Consider the following 26,375-nt stretch of genomic DNA (forward strand, 5'->3'; position numbering starts at 1 on the left):
TGTTAAAACTTCTAAAATTCATAGAAATTAATCTGTAACTCCAATGAAAATAATTTATATATAAAAAGTATCAGAAAAATTCATGGAATCTGAATATGTCATTTTCAAACATGTTTGAAAATGTTACAGAACCCAAACATGTAGATTAATGAATAACTTAATTCTTATAAATACTTTGTTGATGGAATTTAGAAAATATTTAAATTTCACTATAAATGACATGATCAAACACTGTCCTAATTACAATCCAGCAACCTAACATGTCATCCCATGCATGTTAAAAGCAAGTTGATCTGAGCATGAGGTCGAATCAATTAAAATGGTATCCAAGAATACCTTGTTTGAAGTGGTATTTGAATTTGATTCAAATCAACTTCAAACCTAATACATGCTAGCTATAATAGTTTACCATCTTGCATTCTCATGCCATGCTCATGCATCATCTTGATTGCATATGTTTGATATTGATTGTTGTCATTCCTTTCGGTAGGCTCCGCTTCCCCGGATTCCAGCGAATATCCGTTTGACAGATATTGTCACTCCTTTGAGCAACAAGCCAAGCAACCATTTTGATCATCCCGATAAATCCCATGCTCTTGCTCTTGCACTTACTTATTGCATTAGGATTAAATGCTTCAAATGCTTTTGCCACGTTAGTTGAACCCACTTCCTTTGCATGACCTATCCTTGTCACAGTAAATAGCTGAACCTTGCAACCTAGCATACCTGGTAGTTGCTTGAGCCATGATGTGCCTTATCCTGCTATGCATGCTATGCTTAGAGTTGTGTATGGTTTGTCATCTCGGAGATGAACAGAATTGTGAGAATGTGTTTGGTAAGCAAAGGTTGTGTGTTGAACCAGATTTGGTAAAGGTACCGGTGAAAGGCTGTGTAGGAGTACATGGCGGGTTGTTTCATTGGAACCGTCCTTAGGAACTGAGTTCTGTGTATGTAATCCAAGACTAGATACTACCACACGTTGGGATACTTAATTGACCCTCTCGACTTATTAATCGCTTAGTATTCGGTCCAGGAGTTGCAAGTAGTTTCTGGTGTTTATAGTCATGCTGGAGGCCGTGCATAGCGCTGACCTGAGAGGTGGGCTGTGATGCGGTAGGCAGTGGCACGGTGTACCAAGTGGCACCCGGATGGTGGGCTTGGGAACCCTGCGCACATCGTTTGAGGCCGTGGCGGAAACCTCGGCCGGACTTCCGTACGGGTTACTCTCAGATAGGCGATAAACCTGGACTAGGTACTAGTGTGGTTAACGGTCGTGGCCGACTCCCTCGCTGGGCTTCCGCTTGAAGGTTGCCGAGGTGCATGACGTGCACATGGCGATAAGTGGCGAGAGGGTGTGTGACGAAGTACACCCCTGCAGGGTTATGATCTATTCGAATAGCCGCGTCCGCGGATATGGACTACTTGGAGACATATGTTGTTCATAGATAACTTCAATGGCTACTCATAAAATTGTCAAGATAAGCGTGAGTGTCGTGGACGGCATTTCCGTATGGAGACGGAATGATTCCACGATGGTGTATTGTTGTGGTGTTAGTGGACTCGTGTGCGAGAAATCAAGTTGTCAAAATTATTTAAAAATGCAAGTTGTCTAGCCATGAGTCAAATGCTGGCTTTTCGCATGAAACCCCACAATACCTTATTGATACATTGCATGGGTAGATAGTTATCCTAAAGTCTTGCTGAGTACCTCCGTACTCATGTTTGCTTAATAAATGTTGCAGAGGTTGCTAATGACCCTAATGGAGGGTTCTTCATAGACATCGACGACGACGAGTAGCTGGTGTCCCAGCTACCATCTGGCCCTAGGTTGGGTCTGTAGTATAGTCAGGCCATGTGCCTTCTAGTTGCACCTGTCTGTACTCAGACAGTTTTAAACACTTCCGCTGGCTTGTAACTGAATGACTGCTATGATGGGTCGTGAGACCCTTACTGTGTAATATTGTGTGTGTGGCTCTTCCGAGCCTCTTAAATAAAGCTTGTATGTTTATGGTTATGTTGTGATGCCATCGATGTATCTATACATATTGGTATGCCATGCGTACATGTGTCATACTTGATATGTATGGGGTTCGATTACCTAGCGTGAACTTTAGTAGCACTCCTTACAGGGAAATGCCCCTTTGTGATCCAACGAGCCATGGTAGCTCGCTACTGCTCCGGACACATTGGTTGACCGGCATGTGTCCTTCTTAGCTGCTGTGTGTGTCCCCTTTGGGGAAATGTCACGCGATGTAATGGAGTCCTTGTAGCTTGCTATGACTCGTCTACATTCGCTGGTGACCGACACCTGCTTTGTTGGGTCATGTATGTGTGTCCCTGTGCGGTACTGCCACTTTGGTTTATGACTAGACTTGTCGATCCGGGTTCTTTGACATTGGAATGCTAGCGACACAATTGCATACGTGAGTCAAAAGACGCAAACGGTCCCGGCTAAGGTAAGGCTGCAACCGTGGGGTTAACCGTGCGTGAGACCGCAAAGGGATGCGATGTGTTACAGGCTGGATTCCTATGGCTTAGGATCGGGGTCCCGACATGAACCGAGCGTAAGCCGGCCGCCCAAACAATGCATGATAAGGGCTCTTCAGCTTGACCACCTAAAATATAAGCGACTCACTCATGTAATTGGATGCTGTACCAAAAGCCACATTAAGTTTGACTCGCCCAATTGGGTATGCCGACTTACCCGGGATGATACCATGGAAAACCGTGGTTGATGGCATTAGGTCCTTCTCCAAGATGTTCATCCTTCAAAAGGTGTCGAAATATAATATGTTGATGCTGCTGCCACCATCCATAAGAACCTTTGAAAGGGTATATCCCCCGACTTGGGGGGCCACGACCAATGCCAAGTCGCCGGGGTTGTCGATTCTGGGCGGGTGGTACGCCCTACTCCAAGAGATAGTTTGCTATAACCAATGGACGTACCTGGGGAGCGCCGGCTCGGACACGCTATACGTCTTGTGCCTCACCTTCTTGTCTCGCTTACAGGCACTGGTGGTGAATACATGGTATTGTCCGCTGTTTAATTGCTTGGGATTGCTACGGAATCTGCCGTTATCATCTTGCCCCTGGGGAGCCCCCTATGGGGGTGGCTGCTGAAATGCTCCGGGCGGGTTATACCGCTGCTGGTTATGCATAGGGTACTGGCCACTGCTTGGTTGCGAGCCGCCCCGGGGTCTGCTACTACAACAAAAGACCTTCCAACGGCGCTAGAAATAGGAGTGTTGTTTGATACTCCTCAGCAACGGCACCAGGAATCCTTCAGCTGCGGCTACGCCTTAAGGGACTTCCTAGGCAAGTATGCAAAGGATTTCCCCCGTGGCCTTGGAGCCTTGCGTTGGTGTTCCCTCGAAGTGGAAAGGGTGACGTAGCGTAGCGATGGTAAGTACTTCCCTCAGTTTGAGAACCAAGGTATCAATCCAGTGGAGGAGTATCTCAAGATCCTGCACAAACAGAAAAACTTGCTCCCACGCTATGAAGGGGTTGTCAATCCCTTATAGATTGTTTGCCAAGTGAGAACTGAAAGCAACAAAGTAACAAAGCAAATAAAAAGCTGAGGTGTAAACGATGGATGTGAATAGACCCAGGGGCCGTAGTGATTACTAGTAACAAAACAAATTACTGCCGAGCAATTGATAGAACTGTGCAAAGTCGTGACGATATCTATGAAATGATTGTTTCTATAGGCATCACGTCCGAAACAAGTAGACCGATACTTTCTGCATCTACTACTATTACTCCACACGTCGACCGCTATCCAGCATGCATCTAGTGTATTAAGTCCATAAGAACAGAGTAACGCCTTAAGCAAGATGACATGATGTAGAGGGATAATCTCAAACCAATGATAAAAACCCCATCTTTTTACCCTTGATGGCAACTACTTGATGTGTGCCTTGCTGCCCCTACTGTCACTGGGAAAGGTCACCACATGGCAGAACCCAAAACCAAGCACTTCTCCCATTGCAAGAACCATAGATCTAGTTGGCCAAACAAAACCCAAGACTCGGAGAGACTTACAAGGATATCAAATCATGCATATAAGAAATCAGCAAAGACTCAAATATATATCATAAATAATCTGATCACAAATCCACAATTCATCGGATCTCAACAAACACACCGCCAAAGAAAATTACATCGGATAGATCTCCATGAAGATCATGGAGAACTTTGTATTGAAGATCCAAGAGAGAGAATAAGCCATCTAGCTACTAACTACAGACCCGTAGGTCTGAAGTGAACTACTCACGAGTCATTGTAGGGGCGATGATGATGATGAAGAAGCCCTCCAACTCCAAAGTCCCCTCCGGCAGGGCGTCGGGAAGGGTCTTTAGATGAGATCTCACGGAAACGGAAGCTTGCGGCGACGGAAAAGTATTTTCGAGGCTGCCCTGATTTTTTGCGGAATATTTGGGAATTTATAGGCCAAAGATCTAGGTCAGGGTGCGGCCAGGGAGGCCACAAGCCTGCCCACCGCCGCCTCCCCCTGGTGGCGGAGTGGGGGCTTGTGGGCTCCTTGGAGCCCACCTGGCTTGGCCCAAAAGCCCCCTGGTCTTCTTTCGTTCGGGAAAAAAATCATTTCGGGGTTTTTCTTCCGTTTGGACTCCGTTCCAAAATCAGATCTGAAAAGAGTCAAAAACACGGAAAAAATAGGAACTCGCACTTGGCACGGAATTAATAAGTTAGTCCCAAAAAGATATAAAAAGATACATAAAACAACCAAAGAAGACAAGATAACAACATATGTTTGAGACGTATCAAGCATGCCCAAGCTTAACTCCTGCTCGTCCTCGAGTAGGGAAGTGATAAGAATGAATTTTTGATGCTTTCATGCTACCTAGCATAGGTGTCCTTTGTAATTCCTCTTATGTGACGTGAATGTTCAGATCCATTAGATTCAAAACAATAGTTTGCTATTGACGTGGAAACAATAATAATTCAAGAAAACTAGCAAAGTAATCATGAACTTTCAAAATAACAAGGCCAAAAGAAAGTTATCCCTACAAAATCATATAGTCTGGCTATGCTCTATCATCATTGCACAACGAATTTAAATCATGCACAACCCCAGTATTGGCCAAGTAATTGTTTCACACCTTTACTTTCTCAAACCTTTTCAATTCTCACGAAATACATGAGCGTGAGCCATGGTTATAGCACTATAGATGGTGTGGAATGTGGTGGAGGTTGCAAGACAAAAAGGAGAAGATAGTCACATTAACTAGGCATATCAATGAGCTGTGGAGATGCTCATTAATAGATATCAATGTGAATGAGTAGGGATTGCCATACAAATGATGCACTAGAGCTACGAGTATGTGAAAGCTCTTAAAGAAAACTAGTGGGTGTGCATCCAACTTGCTTGCTCATGAAGACCTAAGGCAATTTTGAGGAAGCCTATCATTGGAATATACAAGCCAAGTTATATAATGAAAATTTCCCACTAGCTACATGGTGGTGACAAAACGATAGACTCTCAATCATGAAGATCATGGTGCTCAATATGAACAAGTGTGGAAAAAGTGGTAGCATTGTCCCTTCTCTCTTTTTCTCTCATTTTTTTTTATGTGGTGGGCTCTTTGGCCTCTTTTTTTGTGGGCTTCTTTGGCCTCTTTTATTTCCTCACATGGGACAATGCTCCATTAATGATGATCATCACACTTCCAACTCAAAACTTAGAGTAACGATGACTCTATATGGAATGCCTTCGGTAGTGTACCGTGGCAATGATCTAGCATGGCATAGACATCAACGGAAACATCATGCTAGCTATCTTACGATCATGTAATGGCAATGTAGACGTGGTGGCACATATCATGGTGGTAGTTGCATGGCAATATATCTCGGAATGACTTTGAAAAAGCCATAGTAGGTAGGTATGGTGGCTGTTTTGAGGGAGGCTAATGGTGGGTTTTGTGCACCGGCGAAAGTTGCACGACACTAAGAAGATAGTGATGGTGGAAGGAGAAAGTGCATCTAAACCATGGACTCAAGATAAGTCATGAAGAACTCATATACTTGTTGCAAAAGTTTTATTAGTAATCGAAACAAAGCATTCAACGCATACTCCTAGGGGAAGGGTTGGTAGGTATAAACCATCGCGCGATCCCGACCGCCACGCAAAGGATGACAATCAATATACTAATCATGCTCAGATTTCATCACATAGCGGTTCACCATACGTGCATGCTACGGGAATCACTAACTTCAACACAAGTATTTCTAGATCCACAACACCTTACTAGCATGACTTCAATATTACCATAACCACAACTCAAAACTAATTGAGATGAATCAAACTTCTCTATCTATTCAATGCCCATGAAGGTGGAAGTTTTCGTATCGCTTTGGATAACTACCCCTTTTGAGACTACTTTCAAAGCATAGATCAACTACCAAGCCACGCACCGCTGTGCTCTAAAAGATATAAGTGAAGCACATAGAGCAAAAGTATCTAGCTCAAAAGATATAAGTGAAGCACATGTGAGCTGAATTGTCTACCAAAAGATATAAGTGAAGCTCGACAAAATCATGGTGTGTGCATGTATCTCTCTCTAGGTGTGCAGCAAGGATGATTGTGACACAACAAAAATAAAAGACTCCTACGATACAAGAAGCTCCAAGCAAAAACACATAACATGTGGTGAATAAAAATATAGCCCCAAGTAACGTTACTGATGGATTGAAGACAAGAGAGGGGATGCCTTCCCGGGGCATCCCCAAGCTTAGGCTTTTACGGAATCCTTGAATCTCTTGGGGTGCCTTGGGAATCCCCAAGCTTGAGATCTTGCCACTCTTTATCTCTTTGTCCATAAGAACTTCACCCAAAACTTGAAAACTTCACAACACGAAACTTAAACAGAAACTCGTGATAACATTAGTACAAGAAAGCAAACCACCACTTCCTTAGGTACTGTAGCAAACTTAAATTATACTTGTGCTGATGTTGGGTTACTGTACTTTCAATCTTCCAAGGATAATACCCCCGATACTATCCATAGTTTCATCAAAATAAGCAACCAACACAACAAAAAACAGAATCTGTTAACATCACACCAGTCTGTAGCAATCTGTATGTTTCGTATACCTCTGGTACATCACAAATTCTGAAAAATTACGACAGTCTGAAGAATTTGCGTATAAAGCAGCAGCAAAAATAATCAACTCAAAATCTCTTACAGAAAAAAACTAAAATTCTTTTCGTGAGCAGAAAGTTTCTGTCTTTTCCAGCATGACCAAACGATCATCCCCAAGACTAATCATAATGGTTTTGCTTGGCACAAACGCAAAAATAAACACAAAAAAACACAACCATAATAGAATTATGAAAGTGTAGAAAATACAAAACAGAAATAAAGAGGATAGGTTCGTTGGGTTGCCTCCCAACAAGCGCTTTTGTTTAACGCCCTTAGCTAGGCGAAAGTGATGGAATCACGTATAGTCATCTTTGGTGCTCAAACCATAGGTAGCCCTCATCATAGATTCATAAGGCAATCTTATTTTATTTCTAGGTAAGTGCTCCATGCCCTTCTGTAAAGGAAATTGAAATCTAATATTCCCTTCCTTCATATCTATGATAGCACAAATAGTCCTTAGGAAAGGTCTACCAAGAATAATGGGACATGAAGGATTGCAATCTATGTCAAGTACAATGAAATCCACGGGTACATAGTTCTTATTTGCAACAATAAGAACATCATCAATCCTCCCCATGGGTTTCTTGACAGTAGAATCCACAAGATGCAAATTAAGAGAACACTCTTCAATCTCATGAAAACCAAGAATATCACATAAAGAATTTGGAATCGCGGAAACACTAGCACCCAAATCACACAAAGCATTGCACTCATAGTTTTTCATATTGATTTTGATAGTAGGTTCCCACTCATCATGAAGTTTTCTAGGTATAGAGACTTCTAGTTTGAGCTTCTCTTCAAGAGATTTCATCATAGCATCTACGATATGCGCGGTAAAGGCTTTGCTTTGGCTATAAGCATGTGAAGAGTTTGCAATGGATTGCATCAACGAAATGCATTCAAACAAGGATCAATTATCATAATTGAATTCCTTGAAATCCAAAGTGGAATTTTCATTACTACCCAAAATTTTGACCTCTTCTACTCCACTCTCCACACCTTTATCATCAAGATAGGTGGACTCCGAATCATTGGGGCATTTTTCAACCAAAGTGGATTCATATCCAGCCCCTCCATAAGTAGGTTTGACACACGAAAACAAAGATTCAAGAGGAGACACACCAAGAACTTTAAGATCTTCGTGATTTGCATCACTAGAACACACCCTTTTAAACCATTCATGTCTAGCGCCAATTTGGGCGGTTCTTTCTTTGCTCTCATTCATGGAGATACGCATAGCTTTCAAAGTTTCATCCAAGTTGATATTGGGAGGAGCGCATCTAACTTTCAAAGCATCAATATCACAAGACATCCTATCAACGCTTTTAGCCAAATCGTCTATTTTGAGTAGTTTTTCCTCTATGGACGCATTGAAAATCTTTTGAGAGTTGATGAACTCTTTGATATTACTCTCTAAATCAGAGGGTAATTTCTTGTGATTTCCATAAGTGTTGCCGTAGTAATTGCCATAATTGTTAGAGGAGTTACTAGGAAAAGGCCTAGGAACATAGTTTCCTCTAAAAGCATTGTTGTTGCCAAAACTGTTCCTACCAACAAAATTCACGTCCAAACTAGCGTTGCTACTCTCAATCAAAGAAGATAGTGGCATGTCATTAGGATCTACGGTAGCGTTTCTACTAGCAACCAAGTTCATCAACTCGTCCATCTTAGCACTAAGCGAGTTAATCTCTTCTATAGCGTGCACCTTTTTGCTAGTAGGCGACCTTTCAGTGTGCCACTGAGAGTAGTTGGTCATGATATTGTCTAGGAGTTTTGTAGCGTCTCCTAATGTGATTTCCATGAACGTTCCACCTGAGGCGGAGTCCAAGATATTGCGAGAAGCGAAATTCAAGCCAGCGTAAAATATTTGTATAATCATCCACAAACTCAAGCCATGAGCGGGACAATTTCTAATCATAAGATTCATCCTCTCCCAAGATTGTGCAACGTGTTCATGATCAAGTTGCTTGAAATTCATGATATCGTTACGTAAGGAGATGATCTTAGCCGGCGGAAAATACTTGGATATGTCAGCATCTTTGCACCTATCCCAAGAATCGATACTATTTTTAGGCAAAGAAGAAATACAAGTTTTTGCGCGATCTCGCAACGAGAAAGGAAAAAGTTTCAACTTAATCACATCATTATCCACATCTCTTTTCTTTTGCATATCACAAAGCTCAATGAAGGTATTGAGATGGGATGCGACATCTTCACAAGGAAGGCCAGAGAATTGCTCTTTCATAACAAGATTCAGCAAAGCTGCGTTGATTTCATACGATTCCGCACTAGTGGCGGGAGCAATCGGAGTACTAATAAAATAATTATTATTAGTGCTCAAGAAGTCGCAAAGTTTGGTGTTTTCAGACATGATGTCTTCAACAAACAAACAAGAACACAAGCAAGCAAGAAACTGACAAAGGAAAACGGCAAGGGCAAAAGAAAACGGCGAAGAAAAAAAGGCGAATGAAAACGGCAAATGTGAAGTGGGGGAGAGGAAAACGCGAGGCAACTGGCAACAAAAGTAAATGCAAGAGAAGAGTTTGTGAGACCTACTTGGATAGATCTTGATTTCTCCTCCCCGGCAACGGCGCCAGAAATTGGCACGTTGTCGGGAAATTATCTTGACGTGCTCCTTCCCGGCAACGGCGCCAGAAATACTTCTGGTACTGCAACAAAAGACCTTCCAACGGCGCCAGAAATAGGAGTGTTGCTTGATACTCCCTAGCAACGGCACCAGGAATCCTTCAGCTGCGGCTACGCCTTAAGGGACTTCCAAGGCAAGTATGCAAATGATTTCCCCCGTGGCCTTGGAGCCTTGCGTTGGTGTTCCCTCGAAGCGGAAAGGGTGATGTAGCGTAGCGGTGGTAAGTACTTCCCTCAGTTTGAGAACCAAGGTATCAATCCAGTGGAGGAGTATCTCAAGATCCTGCACAAACACAAAAACTTGCTCCCAACGCTATGAAGGGGTTGTCAATCCCTTATAGATTGTTTGCCAAGTGAGAACTGAAAGCAACAAAGTAACAAAGCAAAGTAAAAGCTGAGGTGTAAACGATGGATGTGAATAGACCCGGGGGCCGTAGTGTTTACTAGTGGCTTCTCTCATGAAAGCAAGTAGACCGTGGGTGAACAAATTACTGTCGAGCAATTGATAGAACTGTGCAAAGTCATGACGATATCTATGCAATGATTGTTTCTATAGGCATCATGTCCGAAACAAGTAGACCGATACTTTCTGCATCTACTACTATTACTCCACATGTGGACCGCTATCCATCGTGCATCTAGTGTATTAAGTCCATAAGAACAGAGTAACGCCTTAAGCAAGATGACATGATGTAGAGGGATAATCTCAAACCAATGATAAAACCCCCATATTTTTACCCTTGATGGCAACTACTTGATGTTTGCCTTACTGCCCCTACTGTCACTGGGAAAGGTCACCACATGGCAGAACCCAAAACCAAGCACTTCTCCCATTGCAAGAATCATAGATCTAGTTGGCCAAACAAAACCCAAGACTCGAAGAGACTTACAAGGATATCAAATCATGCATATAAGTAATCAGCAAAGACTCAAATATATATCATAGATAATTTGATCACAAATCCACAATTCGTCGGATCTCGACAAACACACTGCCAAAGAAGATTACATCGGATAGATCTCCATGAAGATCATGTAGAACTTTGTATTGAAGATCCAAGAGAGAGAAGAAGCCATCTAGCTACTAACTACGAACCCGTAGGTCTGAAGTGAACTACTCACAAGTCATTGGAGGGGCGATGATGATGATGAAGAAGCCCTCCAACTCCAAAGTCCCCTCCGGTAGGGCGCCGGGAAGGGTCTCCAGATGAGATCTCGCGGAAACGGAAGCTTGCGGCGGCGGAAAAGTATTTTCGAGGCTCCCCTGATTTTTTGCGGAATATTTGGGAATTTATAGGCCAAAGATCTAGGTCAGGGGGCGGCCAAGGAGGCCACAAGCCTGCCCACGGCCGTCTCCCCCCTCGTGGCGGAGTGGGGGCTTGTGGGCTCCCTGGAGCCTACCTGTCTTGGCTCAAAAGCCCCTTGGTCTTCTTCCGTTCGGGAAAAAAAATCATTTCGAGGTTTTTCTTCTGTTTGGACTCCGTTCCAAGGATCTAGGTCAGGGAACGGCCAGGGAGGCCACAAGCCCTGCTACCACCGCCTCTCCCCTGGTGGCGGAGTGGGAGCTTGTGGGCTCCCTAGAGCCCACCTGGCTTGGCCCAGAGCCCCCCTGATCTTCTTCCGTTCGGGAAAAAAATCATTTTGGGGTTTTTATTCCGTTTGGACTCCGTTCCAAAATCAGATCTGAAAAGAGTCAAAAACACAGAAAAAACAGGAACTGGCACTTGGCACTGAATTAATAAGTTAATCCTAAAAGATATAAAAAGATACATAAAACAACCAAAGAAGACAAGATAACAACGTGAAACCATAAAAAATTATAGATACGTTTGAGACGTATCAGGGTCCTAGTTCGGGAAAGCCACCGAACGGGTTCTGACGTTGATTGGGCGCACCGAACTGTTCGTGCCGTTGGCTCTGGTCACCGGCTTGGCCTTTCTTGAGTGCCTCCGCCCGAAATTCCTGCATCACGTAGCAGTCTTCCCAAGAGTGGGTCGCTGGTCTTTCCGCCGTGGCGTGATGCGGGCAGGGACCCTTAAGTATCTCGTTATAATTGCATGGCTTCTTGCCACTGTAACCCCTCTTCTTTTGGCGCTGGTTGCCATTGTAAGCGTTGGTATTAGCGACGAAGTCCGTGGGTCCTTCCTGCTGCCTTTTCTTGCCATTTTGTAACGACCAAGATGCGGTCCTTTCCGATCTGGGGAACGAGGCCCCGAATTGGAAAGGAGCGCATCTAAGCGTCTCGCAAACAGGTAACACAACACATACATAATAATAAAAGATAGACAACCAGGGGTTCAATTGCCTTCTCATAAATATTTCAGAGTACATCATGCATACAACCAAAGTAGTTCCGCTAGGGACTACAAAACAAGAGAAAAGGCTATGCTACCCTGCCTGCAGGCCCACGATCACTGTCGGAAATATGCCCTAGAGGCAATAATAAAATGGTTATTATCATATTTCCTTGTTCATGATAATCGCTATTGTTCATGCTATAATTGTATTAACAGGAAACAGTAATACATGTGTGAATAAATAGATCACAAAGTGTCCCTAGCGAGCCTGTAGTTGGCTAGCTCGTTAGTCAATAGATGATCATGGTTTCCTGATCATGGGCATTAGATGTCATTGATAACGGGATCACATCATTGGGAGAATGATGTGATGGACAAGACCCAATCCTAAGCATAGCACTAGATCGTATTGTTCGTATGCTAAAGCTTTTCTAATGTCAAGTATCTTTTCCTTCGACCGTGAGATTGTGCAACTCCCGGATACCGTAGGAGTGCTTTGGGTGTATCAAACGTCACAACGTAACTAGGTGACTATAAAGGTGCACTACGGGTACCTCCGAAAGTGTCTGTTGGGTTGGTACGAATCGAGATCGGGATTTGTCACTCCGTGTGACGGAGAGGTATCTCTGGGCCCACTCGGTAGAACATCATCATGAGCTCAATGTGACTAAGGAGTTAGTCACACGATGACTTGCTACGGAACGAGTAAATAGACTTACCGGTAACGAGATTGAACAAGTATTGGTATACCGACGATCGTATCTCGGGCAAGTTCTATACCGACAAACAAAGGGAATTGTATACGGGATTGATTGAATCCTTGACATCGTGGTTCATCCGATGAGATCATCGTGGAGCAAGTGGGAGCCACCATGGGTATCCATACCCGCTAATGGTTATTGGCCAGAGAGGTCTCTCGGTCATGCCTGCTTGTCTCCCGAACCCGTAGGGTCTACACACTTAAGGTTCGGTGACGCTAGGGTTATAGGGAATTGTTATATGAGGTTACCGAAAGTTGTTCGGAGTCCCAGATGAGATCCCGGACGTCACGAGGAGCTCCGGAATGGTCCGGAGGTAAAGATTGATATATAGGACAGATGGTTTCGGACACCGGAAGTGTTTCGGGCATCACCGGTAATGTACCGGGACCACCGGGACCACCGGAGGTGGCCCCGGGTGTCCACCGAAGGGGGAAACGACCACGGGAGGTAAGGTTGGCCAAGTGGGGGAGGGAACCAGCCCCTAGGTGGGCTGGTGTGCCTCCCCACTCAGCCCAATGTGCAGGGGAGAGGGAAGGGGGGGGGGGCAAACCCTAGGCACAGGTGGGCCTTAGGCCCACCAGGTGGTGCGCCACCCGCTCCCACCCTAGCCGCCGCCCCCTTTCCCATCTGGTGGCTGCCCCACCACCTAGGGGGGAACCCTAGGGGTGGCGCACCCCCTCCCCTCCTCCTATAAATAGAGAGGGGTTTTGGCCCTTGGGAGACAGACTTCTCCCTCTCCCTCGGCGCAGCCCTGCCCTTCTTCCTCCTCCTCTCTGTCGGTGCTTGGCGAAGCCCTGCCGGGAGACCTCGTCTCTCCATCGACACCATGCCGTCGTGCTGCTGGAGTTCTTCCCCAACCTCTCCCTCCTCCTTGTTGTATCAAGGTGCGGGAGACGTCACCGAGCTGCACGTGTGTTGAACGCGAAGGTGCCGTAGTTCGGCACTAGATCGGAATCGCTGCGAGTACGACTCTATCAACCGCGTTCTAGCATCGCTTCCGCTTAGCGATCTTCAAAGGTATGAAGATGAACTCACCCCTCTCTCGTTGCTGGTCTCTCCATAGGAAGATCTGAATATGCGTAGGAAAATTTTGAATTTATGCTACGTAACCCCATAGTGGCATCCGAGCCAGGTTTTCTATGCGTAGATTCTATGCACGAGTAGAGCACAAAAGTTGTGGGCGATGATTTGTCAATTTTCTTGCCGCTAATAGTCTTATTCTTTTCCGGCGGTATTGTGGGATGAAGTGGCCCGGACCGACTTTACACGTACGCTTACGTGAGACTGGTTCCACCTACACACATGCACACCGTGCATAAAGGTGGCTAGCGGGTGTCTGTCTCTCCTACTCTAGTCGGATTGGATTTGATGAAAAGGGTCCTTATGAAGGGTAAATAGCTTTGGCATATCATCGTTGTGGCTGTCACGTAGGTAAGAAGGCGTTCTTGCTAGAAACCCAAATCAACCACGTAAAACTTGCAACAACAATTAGAGGACGTCTACCTTGTTTTTGCAGGTTTTGACATGTGATGTGATATGGCCAAAGTTGTGATGTTGCATGTATGATGTATGAGATGATCATGTTATTGTAATAGGTTTCACGACTTGCATGTCGATGAGTATGACAACCAGCAGGAGCCATAGGAGTTGTCTTAGTTTATTGTATGAGATGCAACGCCATGTGCTTACTACTTTTACTTCATTGCTAACGGTTAGCTATAGTAGTAGTGATAGTAGTAGTTGGCATGACGACTTCACGGAGACACGATGATGGAGATCATGGTGTCATGCCGGTGACGATGATGGTCATGCGATGCCTGAAGATGGAGATCGAAAGAGCAAAGATGATAATGGCCATATCATGTCACTATATGATTGCATTGTGATGTTTATCATGTTTTTCATCTTATTGCTTAGAACGACGGTAGCATAATAAGATGATCCCTCTTAAAATTTCGAGAACGTATTCCCCTAAGTGCACCGTTGCGAAGGTTCGTTGTCTCGAATCACCACATGATGATCGGGTGTGATAGATTCTAACGTTCGCATACAACGGGTGTAAGCCAGATTTACACACGCGAAACACCTAGGTTGACTCGATGAGCTTAGCATGTACATACATGACCTCGAATACAAGAGACCGAAAGGTCGAACATGAGTCGTATGGTTGAATACGATTAGCATGAAGTTGCTCACCATGGTGACTAGTCCGTCTCACGTGATGATCGGACACGGGTTAGTCAACATGGATCATGTATCACTTAGATGACTAGAGGGATGTCGATTTAAGTGGGAGTTCATACTTAATTTGATTAAATGAACTTAATTGTCATGAACTTAGTCTAAAAGTTGTCTTTATAAATATTGTAGATGGCCAACGTCAACCTCAATTTCAATGCATTCCTAGAGAAAAACAAGCTGAAAGATGATGGTAGCAACTATGCGGACTGGGTTCGCAACTTGAAGCTCATCCTTGAAGCAGCTAAAAAGGCTTATGTCCTTGATGCACCGCTAGGTGACCCTCCCGCTCCCGCAGCAGCCCAGGACATTCTGAACGTCTGGCAAACGCGGAGTGGTGACTACTCTCTCGTTAGGTGTGGCATGTTATACAGTTTAGAAACGGGGCTCCAAAGGCGTTTTGAGCAACACGGAGCATATGAGATGTTCCAGGAGCTGAAGCTAGGTTTTCAAGCTCATGCCCGTGTCGAGAGATATGAAGTCTCCGACAAGTTCTTTAGCTGTAAGATGGAGGAGAACAGTTCTATTAGTGAGCACATACTCAAAATGTCTGGGTTACACGGTCGTCTGACTTCACTTGGAGTCGAACTTACGGATGATGCTATAATTGACAGAATCCTCCAGTCTCTCCCAGCAAGCTACAAAGGCTTTGTGCTTAACTACAACATGCAAGGGATGGAAAAGACCATTCCCGAGTTGTACTCGATGCTCAAGTCTGCAGAAGTAGAAATCAAGAAAGAGCATCAAGTGTTGATGGTCAACAAGACCACTAGTTTCAAGAAAGGCAAGGGTAAGAAGAACTTCAAGAAAGACGGCAAAGCTGTTGCCGCGCCCGGTAAGCCAGATGCCGGGAAGAAGAAAAAGAATGGACCCAAGCCTGAGACTGAGTGCTTCTATTGCAAGGGAAAGGGTCACTGGAAGCGGAACTGCCCCAAATACTTAGCGGACAAGAAGGCCGGCAACGTTAAAGGTATATGTGATATACATATTATAGATGTGTACCTTACGAGCGCTCGTAGTAGCTCCTGGGTATTTGATACCGATGATGTTGCTCACATTTGCAACTCAAAGCAGGAACTGCGGAATAAGCGGAGACTGGCCAAGGACGAGGTGACGATGCGCGTCGGGAATGGTTCAAAGGTCGATGTGATCGCCGTCGGCACGCTACCTCTACATCTACCATCGGGATTAGTTTTAAACCTTAATAATCGTTATTTAGTATCAGCTTTAAGCATGAACATTGTATCAGGGTCTTGCTTAATGCGAGACGGCTACTCATTTAAGTCAGAGAATAATGGTTGTTCTATTTATATGAGTGATATGTTTTATGGTCATGCTCCGCTGGTGAATGGTTTATTCTTGATGAATCTCGATTATGATGTTACACATATTCATAGTGTGAGTACCAAAAGATGTAAAGTTGATAATGATAGTCCCACATACTTGTGGCACTGCCGCCTTGGTCATATCGGCGTTAAGCGCATGAAGAAGCTCCATACTGATGGACTATTAGAGTCTCTTGATTTTGAATCATTTGACACATGCGAACCGTGCCTCATGGGCAAGATGACTAAGACTCCATTCTCAGGAATAATGGAGAGAGCAACCGACTTATTGGAAATAATACATACTGATGTGTGTGGTGCAATGAACGTTGAAGCTCGCGGTGGCTATCGTTATGTTCTCACTCTCACCGATGATTTGAGTAGGTATGGGTATATCTACTTGATGAAACACAAATCTGAGACATTTGAAAAGTTCAAGGAATTTCAGAGTGAGGTCAATAATCAACGTGACAGAAAAATCAAGTGTCTATGATCTGATCGTGGAGGAGAATATTTGAGTCACGAGTTTGGCACACACCTAAGGAAGTGTGGAATCGTTTCACAACTGACGTCGCCTGGCACACCGCAATGCAACGGAGTGTCTGAACGTCGTAATCGCACCTTATTAGATATGGTACGGTCTATGATGTCTCTTACCGACTTACCGCTATCATTTTGGGGATACGCATTAGAAACTGCATCATTCACTTTAAATAGGGCACCGTCTAAATCCGTTGAGACGACACCGTATGAACTATGGTTTGGCAAGAAACCTAAGTTGTCGTTTCTTAAAATTTGGGGCTGCGATGCTTATGTGAAGAAACTTCAACCAGAAAAGCTCAAACCCAAAGCGGAGAAATGCGTATTCATAGGATACCCTAAGGAAACTATTGGGTATACCTTCTATCTTAGATCCGAAGGTAAAACCTTTGTTGCCAAGAACGGATCCTTTCTAGAGAAAGAGTTTCTCTCTAAAGAAGTAAGTGGGAGGAAGGTAGAACTTGATGATGTAATTACACCCCCTCTCGAACAGGATAGTAGCACAACGCGGGAAGTTGTTCCTATGGCGCCTACACCAACTGAAGAGGAAGTTAATGATGATGATCATGAAGCTTCGGATCAAGTTACTACTGAACCGCGAAGGTCCACAAGGGCACGCTCCGCACCAGAGTGGTACGACAACCCTATGATGGAAATCATGTTGTTAGACAACGGTGAACCTTCGAACTATGAAGAAGCGATGGCGGGCCCAGATTCCAACAAATGGCTTGAAGCTATGAAATCCGAGATAGGATCCATGTATGAGAACAATGTATGGACTTTGGTGGACTTGCCCGATGACCGGCGAGCCATAGAAAATAAATGGATCTTCAAGAAGAAGACTGATGCAAATGGTAATGTAACCATTTATAAAGCTCGACTTGTCGCAAAGGGTTTTCAACAAATTCAAGGAGTTGACTACGAAGAGACTTTCTCTCCCGTAGCGAAGCTGAAATCAGTCCGAATCATGTTTGCAATTGCCGCCTTTTATGATTATGAAATTTGGCAAATGGACGTCAAAACAACGTTCCTTAACGGGAACCTCAAGGAAGAGTTGTATATGATGCAACCAGAAGGTTTTGTCGACCCTAAGGGTGCTAACAAAGTGTGCAAGCTCCAGCGCTCCATCTATGGGCTGGTGCAAGCATCTCGGAGTTGGAATTTTCGCTTTAATTAGGTGATACAGGTTTGGGTTCATACAGGTTTACGGAGAAGCCTGTCTGTACAAGAAAGTGAGTGGGAGCTTTGTAGCTTTCCTCATACTGTATGTGGATGACATATTATTGATGGGGAATAATATAGAGATGTTGGAGAGCATAAAGGCCTATTTGAACAAATTTTTTTCAATGAAGGACCTTGGAGAAGCTGCATACATATTAGGCATCAAGATCTATATATATAGATCAAGACGCCTCATAGGTCTTTCGCAAAGTACATACCTTGACAAGATATTGAAGAAGTTGAATATGGAAAACTCAAAGAAAGGGTTCTTGCCAGTTTTGCAAGGTATGAGATTGAGTAAGACTCAGTCGCCGACCACGACAGGAGATAGAGAGAAGATGAGTTCTGTCCCCTACGCATCAGTCGTGGGCTCTCTAATGTATGCCATGCTGTGTACCAGACCTAATATAAACCTTGCCATAAGCTTGGTAGGGAGGTACCAAAGTGATCCCGGTATGGAACACTGGACAACGGTCAAGAATATCCTTAAGTGCCTGAAAAGGACTAAGGAAATGTTTCTCGTTTATGGAGGTGACGAAGAGCTCGTCGTAAAGGGTTACGTCGACGCTAGCTTCGACACAGATCCGGATGACTCTAAGTCACAGACCGGAGACGTATATGTTTTGAATGGTGGGGCAGTGAGCTGGTGCAGCAGCAAGCAGGAAGTCGTGGCAGCATCTACATGTGAAGCGGAGTACATTGCTGCTTCAGAAGCGGCTCATGAAGGAATTTGGATGAAGGAGCTCATCACTGACCTTGGAGTGGTTCCAAGCGCGTCGGGTCCAATGACACTCTTCTGTGATAACACTGGGGCCATTGCCATAGCCAAGGAGCCCAGGTTTCACCGAAAGACGAAGCACATCAAACGCCGCTACAACTCCATCCAGGACCATGTCCAGAGTGGAGTTATAGATATTTGTAAAGTACACACGGATCTGAATATTGCAGACCCGTTGACTAAACCTCTTCCACGAGCAAAACATGATCGACACCATAATGCTATGGGTGTTCGATACATCACAATGTAACTAGATTATTGACTCTAGTGCAAGTGGGAGACTGTTGGAAATATGCCCTAGAGGCAATAATAAAATGGTTATTATCATATTTCCTTGTTCATGATAATCGTCTATTGTTCATGCTATAATTGTATTAACAGGAAACAGTAATACATGTGTGAATAAATAGATCACAAAGTGTCCCTAGCGAGCCTCTAGTTGGCTAGCTCGTTAGTCAATAGATGATCATGGTTTCCTGATCATGGGCATTAGATGTCATTGATAACGGGATCACATCATTGGGAGAATGATGTGATGGACAAGACCCAATCCTAAGCATAGCATTAGATCGTATTGTTCGTATGCTAAAGCTTTTCTAATGTCAAGTATCTTTTCCTTTGACCATGAGATTGTGCAACTCCCGGATACCGTAGGAGTGCTTTGGGTGTATCAAACGTCACAACGTAACTGGGTGACTATAAAGGTGCACTACGGGTACCTCCGAAAGTGTGTGTTGGGTTGGTACGAATCGAGATCGGGATTTGTCACTCCGTGTGACGGAGAGGTATCTCTGGGCCCACTCGGTAGAACATCATCATGAGCTCAATGTGACTAAGGAGTTAGTCACACGATGACGTGCTACGGAACGAGTAAAGAGACTTACCGGTAAAAAGATTGAACAAGGTATTGGTATACCGATGATAGAATCTCGGGCAAGTTCTATACCGACAGACAAAGGGAATTGTATACGGGATTGATTAAATCCTTGACATCGTGGTTCATCCGATGAGATCATCGTGGAGCAAGTGGGAGCCACCATGGGTATCCAGACCCCGCTGATGGTTATTGGCCACAGAGGTGTCTCGGTCATGTGTGCCTGTCTCCCGAACCCGTAGGGTCTACACACTTAAGGTTCGGTGACGCTAGGGTTATAGGGAATTGTTATATGAGGTTACCAAAAGTTGTTTGGAGTCCCGGATGAGATCTCGGACGTCACGAGGAGCTCCGGAATGGTCTGGAGGTAAAGATTGATATATAGGACGGATGGTTTCGGACACCGGAAGTGTTTCGGGCATCACCGGTAACGTACCGGGACCATCGGGACCACCGGAGGTGGCCCCGGGGGTCCACCGAAGGGGGCAACGACCCCGGGAGGTAAGGTGGGCCAAGTGGGGGAGGGAACCAGCCCCTAGGTGGGCTGGTGCGCCTCCCCACTCAGCCCAATGCGCAGGGGAGAGGGAAGGGGGGCAAACCCTAGGCACAGGTGGGCCTTAGGCCCACCAGGTGGTGCGCCACCCCCTCCCACCCTAGCCGCCGCCCCCTTTCCCATCTGGTAGCTGCCGCACCACCTAGGGGGGAACCCTAGGGGTGGAGCACCCCCTCCCCCTCCTCCTATAAATAGAGAGGGGTTTTGGCCCTTGGGAGACAGACTTCTCCCTCTCCCTCGGCACAACCCTGCCCTTCTTCCTCCTCCTCTCTGCCGGTGCTTGGCGAAGCCCTGTCGGGAGACCTCGTCTCTCCATCGACACCACGCCGTCGTGCTGCTGAGGTTCTTCCCCTACCTATCCCTCCTCCTTGCTGGATCAAGGTGCGGGAGACGTCACCGGGCTGCACGTGTGTTGAACGCGGAGGTGTCATAGTTCGGCACTAGATCGGAATCGCTGCGCGTACGACTCCATCAACCGCGTTCTAGCAACGCTTCCGCTTAGCGATCTTCAAAGGTATGAAGATGCACTCACCCCTCTCTCGTTGCTGGTCTCTCCATAGGAAGATCTGAATATGCGTAGGAAAATTTTGAATTTATGCTACGTAACCCCACGATGACGACCACGCCTCAATCTTCTAGATAGTTCACGTACATGCGGTCTGTCTCCTCATCGTACTGCCACGCCAGCGGCGTGCCCTCGGGATCATCTTTCTCCGGGGTACCTGAACCTGTTGGTATTTTGGAGGAATCCGTGAGCCACGGGGACTCAACAATCTAAGACCTTGGTGCCAGAACTAGTCAAGTTATTAGGTAGGATAAGGTGAAGTGTTTAAGGTTGCAACATCCTAAGCTTGATTTGGTGGCTAACTTACGTAGAACATTTATGAAGGTGGTCTATACTAGCGGTCGTGAATACTTGATCACTAAGTGATCCTGAACACCTACCTACGTCATTCATAACCCCACCGTGTTCTCGATCGAAGAGAGATCTTCGAGGGGACTGTCACGGTTACGCACACAGTTGGCAATTTTATTAGCTTTTGTTTAAGTTATCTAAAATCGGATGTTAACAAAATATTCTAAGTTGCCACATAACTGTGGGCACGGCTTTCTGAAAGATTTAACACTGCAGGGGTGCTCCAACTAGTCCATCACAAACGTACACGGGCCGTAAAGTAATCCTCTATCACGAATCTCGTGATCTCGTCGGATTCCTTAGAGGAAAACCTCAACTCTGGGGAGAACCAAAGCTTCACCAGGATTCCTATACGCAAGATATATCGCTAAGGTAAGACAAGACTAGCAGGACCTCCCGACGTGTCGTCGACCCTGATAAGGGCCGCGTATCTCAGTCTCAGGACACGCCGGATGGAACTAGCTACGGGTACCAAACCTCAAGTTTCCTTGTGGTGGCCCCGCAGGCAGACCAGTTTGGACCAAAACTCATGAGGAGCACTGGCCCGGGTTGTTGATTAAAGATCCTCGGGGTGATCATTCCCTATGCAGATTATTATGTGATTAGCAAATTAACACCAATGTTGGGTCCTGCCGGACAAGTCTTAACACTACGCGATTTATCAAGGGGGTCCCCATAACAATCCCGAACGTGTTAGGAGCGATCAATATGGAATCGAACACCGGTAGCCGGTAACTATGGCGGCAATAACAGAACAAAGCACCCGGCAAAAGGCTAGGCCTTCCGTCATTTACCAAGTATATAGGTGCATTAAATAGATAATAGAATTTAGATAATGATATCAAGCTCATGTTGTCACACGAGACAAAGCACCTGCATCTAGCAACGTTAACATTAGTAGCTGCGCAAAGCCTACTTAGCCATTCAAGTTTGCTAGGAAGGGATCAGTGTTTGGGTTCATGGCATATCAAGAGGCAAATATTTCAGTGGTAGGAAGCGAGCAATATGACATGGAAACGCAAACTAGCATAACAAGTCTAGAGATGGAATCAAGGTCATATCATCTTGCCTGTGATATCCTCAGCTTGGAATGGTTCTTGTTCGTCCTTCACATACTCTCCTGAATCCACGTACTCGTTCTCCAACCCCGGTGCTACCCAACATAAGAATAACATCCAATGAACAACAGCACCTCAAGATGCAACAAGCACATGATGCATGAGATGAAGAATGAGCATGCATCACTATTTCTAACACTAACACAAGCTTAAGGAGCTAAAACAAGTTCCTGGACAGAACTGCATGCTAATCTATTTTGACATGCATGAGAATGACATGATCAGATGCGTCTCGTGAAAATGATGCAAAACCATATAAAGAACATTACAATCGGAGCTACGGATCAACGAGAATCAACGAAACAAGATATGAAGCCCTACGTGTCAAAATCATCACCACACACACAAATGGCACAAATACGGTATTCCCAGGTTGCCAAGACATAAAACAATCCATCATGGATGGGGTGGCGCAAAGAAGAACACCACAACATCAACTAAGCACTCACAAACTTCGAAATGACAAAACTACATAATGTGCCATAAACTGCATCATAGCACTTTGTGAGCTACATGCAAAGCACCTACAGCCACCCAACTATGACATATAATATATGTGGCTGTAGCTATCCAAGAATACTACCAGCACAAGCAAGAATCACACAAAAAGGAATTAAACACAGAAAGTTAGAAGGCTGCAAACTTGCTCAAAACCATCAGATCACAGGGACTTTGTGAAAATTCCTGCACCTAACTTTCTGTCTTTGCTGTGAAGCCTTTTTGACAGCAGCCAAAACAATACCTACAGGGCTCCAAATGACATGAAATTTTACAGGGATCTCGATAAACATATCAGGTCCAACTTTCTAGTTGAAATCTAGGGCTAGAACACAACACAATGACCAGCACAACCTCATCCACAGGAGAAGAAAATATAAACAGATTCTCAGATTTTCACTAATCTGAAATTTCAGTCCCAAGCCTACTTTGGATGGGCAAAACTTGCACACATGGATTCCAAATCATGAATTGAAACCAACATGTGGTAGAGTGTGTTACCCTCTACTACCACAACCAAGAAACAAATACAAGAGCACATCACAACTCATGGAACCAAGCTCTAAACATAGAAGAAAATGAAAATATGTCATCTCCAGAAAATGTTCCAATGGCAAAAAATGATTTCACCAATGGATTCCTGGGATCTTTCTACCCCAAAACCATATATAAAACATATGCACTTGCTTGGAACAAGTGATCACAAACTAGGAAGGAAAAAACAACATAGATTCCTATATAGTGAATAGTGCTACATCACATGTGCAAAATCACTAGAGAAAAACCTACATAAGCATATACGCATGTCCACAACATCAATGGGGGTACATGAGGGGTAGACCTCATGCCTATGTGCCTTGGCACATCTCCACTCCATCACAAGCAACAAGCACAACATGATAATATCACCTACACATGAAATCTTGCACATATGCCCATCAAGGCCTAGCTTGCCATGATGTGTGTGTGGACACACTCACATGAGCAACCATACACTCACATAGGATCTAGCTACTCTATACATACATGCACTCAACAACAATGCACTTCTACGCATGATAAAGCTACATAATCTCCTACACATGATATAGCTACATATGCACTCCTAGTGCAAACACACACACATGCATATGACTTGAGCCACATGCACATGCTTGCAAGTACCCTACACCAACATATATACAAGGTGTGTGGGAGGGCAAAATCCTTCACACACACACACACACACTCATATGCAACACAATCACCCCTTGTATGTGTGCCAGCATGCACACACACCATCACAAATCCTACACCAAGCCTATAACATGCACACACTCCTAAACTAGGCAGGAAAGGAAAAACTGCAAGGAAGAAAGAAATACAATGCTACAAATAATCAGGGGCTGCTGAGCTACGAATCAGCAAGGAAAAAAATAAAAGAAAACAAAGGTAAAGCAAAAGGGGAGGTGCTGGGGTCGAACCCCAGACCTATTGGAGGTGCAAACTGCAGCTCTACCACTCTGCTAGGGCCAAGGTACTCGACAGAGGAGGATCGATACAGGGGATCTACTCTGCTGCGCTACCCTACTGTCGAAACAGAAAAAGGAAACAAAGGGGGGGGGTGCTCCTACTGGGATTCGACCCTTGCACGTGACGATAACACACACACATCAACCACTGCGCTACGTTACGATGTCTGACACAGGTGAGGACTTAAACAAGGTATACAACCTCTCTACTTGCTCTGCTCTGCACAGAGAAGCGCCGACGACAGGGAGGTTGCCGTGGCTTCTCTGCTACTGCTGCTGCGCCACGAGGGGAAGACGAACACCTACTGCTACTCACGTATGCTATGCGGTGCTAGCCGCGCCATGCTACTGCTACTGCACAACACATGCTCATCAACACCACGCACCATCAACTACTGCTGCTGCTCGGGACAGGGGCACCCTGCTAGTCTCTTGCCGGATCTGCTCGCGGGAGAGGGGAGGAGAAGGTCGGCTCACCTTGGGGAAGGAAGAGGAGCCGCACGATGGTGGAAGACAGATCAGAGGGGAAGAAGACACGTCGAAGGTAGCCCTGCTGCAGGCCGACGAAGAAGACAAGGAAGAAGAAGGAGAACTCCGATGCAGGGCTGTTGACGACGAGTTGGCCGTCGATGTAGATTTCCCCGGCCTCAGCTAGGTCGGGAATGGGGCGCGGGCACCTCCACCATGCCCCTGGACATGGTGGCTGTGCCGCTTGACGGTGCACACGGGGGTAGACGTGGGCGGTTCCTTCTCTTCCTCTCTGCAACTAGCTACAAACTTACCTCTGGGGAAGAAAGAGAGAGGAGGGAGATGGGGAATGGAGTGGCGGCGGCGGATGGGAGAGTGGGGGAACCCTAGGAGAGGGGAGGCACGGACGTCCACTTATATGAGGGGGGACCTCGACGTTGGTGCCTCACGGCGGCAACTCTCTCTCGGCAAAGCATGACGGAAAGGAGCAGAGGGGGGGGTAGACGATGTCAGGTAGGAGAAGGTATGTCGTGGGACTGGGCTTAGCGCGGGGGAGAGAGGTACTGGGCCGCCAGGGGGAGGAAGCCCTCGTGAGCGCCACATAAGAGAAAGCAATTCCCTCGGACCTTTCTTTTAACAGAAAAAGCCAGAGAATAAAGGAATGGACAGAGAAAACTACTGGGGATAAAAACAAAGCAAAATTACCCCTGGTCATGGAAAAATATGACCAATTTAAATCAAATAGCAGAGATGTATTTGGGGCAACTAAATATTTTCAAAACAGCATTATCATTGGCTGTTTTGGGAATATTTGCACCAGATGAAACACCCTTTAAAACAACATTTCACAACTCAAAAATCACCACAAGATACAGCTAACACATGGGCATTTTTAAATCAGGGAAGGAAGAAGTGAAACTTGAGCCTGGAATAGAAGGGAGAGGGAAGGGTTTTTAAAACCTAAGCATCTCGCAACTATTCCTACTAACACATGCAAACTACTAGAGTTGCACCACTCCACTACTCATCACAACCACATACCACACAAGCTCACAAGCATCACATCATCACATAAGAACACAATGCAACAACACAAAGACATGGACATGAAATACTATGGCATGCATGCATGCAAGGAAGAAATACAAGGTGACACACATGAAATCATAGCATAGATAACTCTCATGTCATTGACAAGGTGGAACCACACAAGAAGGTTCCAAATAGGGAAGGTTACACTTGGGGCACTACAAACTCTCTCACACTACAAAGAAGATCTCGCCCTCGAGATCTAAGACTGAAAGAAATCGGGAAATTCGGAACGGAGGTGATCCTCGCGTTCCCAAGTCGTCTCTTTACTTGGAATGGTGTGACCACTGCACTTTAAGAAATTTGACAGTCTTGTTACGGGTCTTGTGCTCAGTCGCCTCGAGAACCGCAACTGGATGCTCACGATAAGAAAGGTCAGGCT

The sequence above is a fragment of the Hordeum vulgare genome, chromosome 6H, assembly GCF_904849725.1.
Source record: "Hordeum vulgare subsp. vulgare chromosome 6H, MorexV3_pseudomolecules_assembly, whole genome shotgun sequence".
Classification (NCBI taxonomy): domain Eukaryota; kingdom Viridiplantae; phylum Streptophyta; class Magnoliopsida; order Poales; family Poaceae; genus Hordeum; species Hordeum vulgare.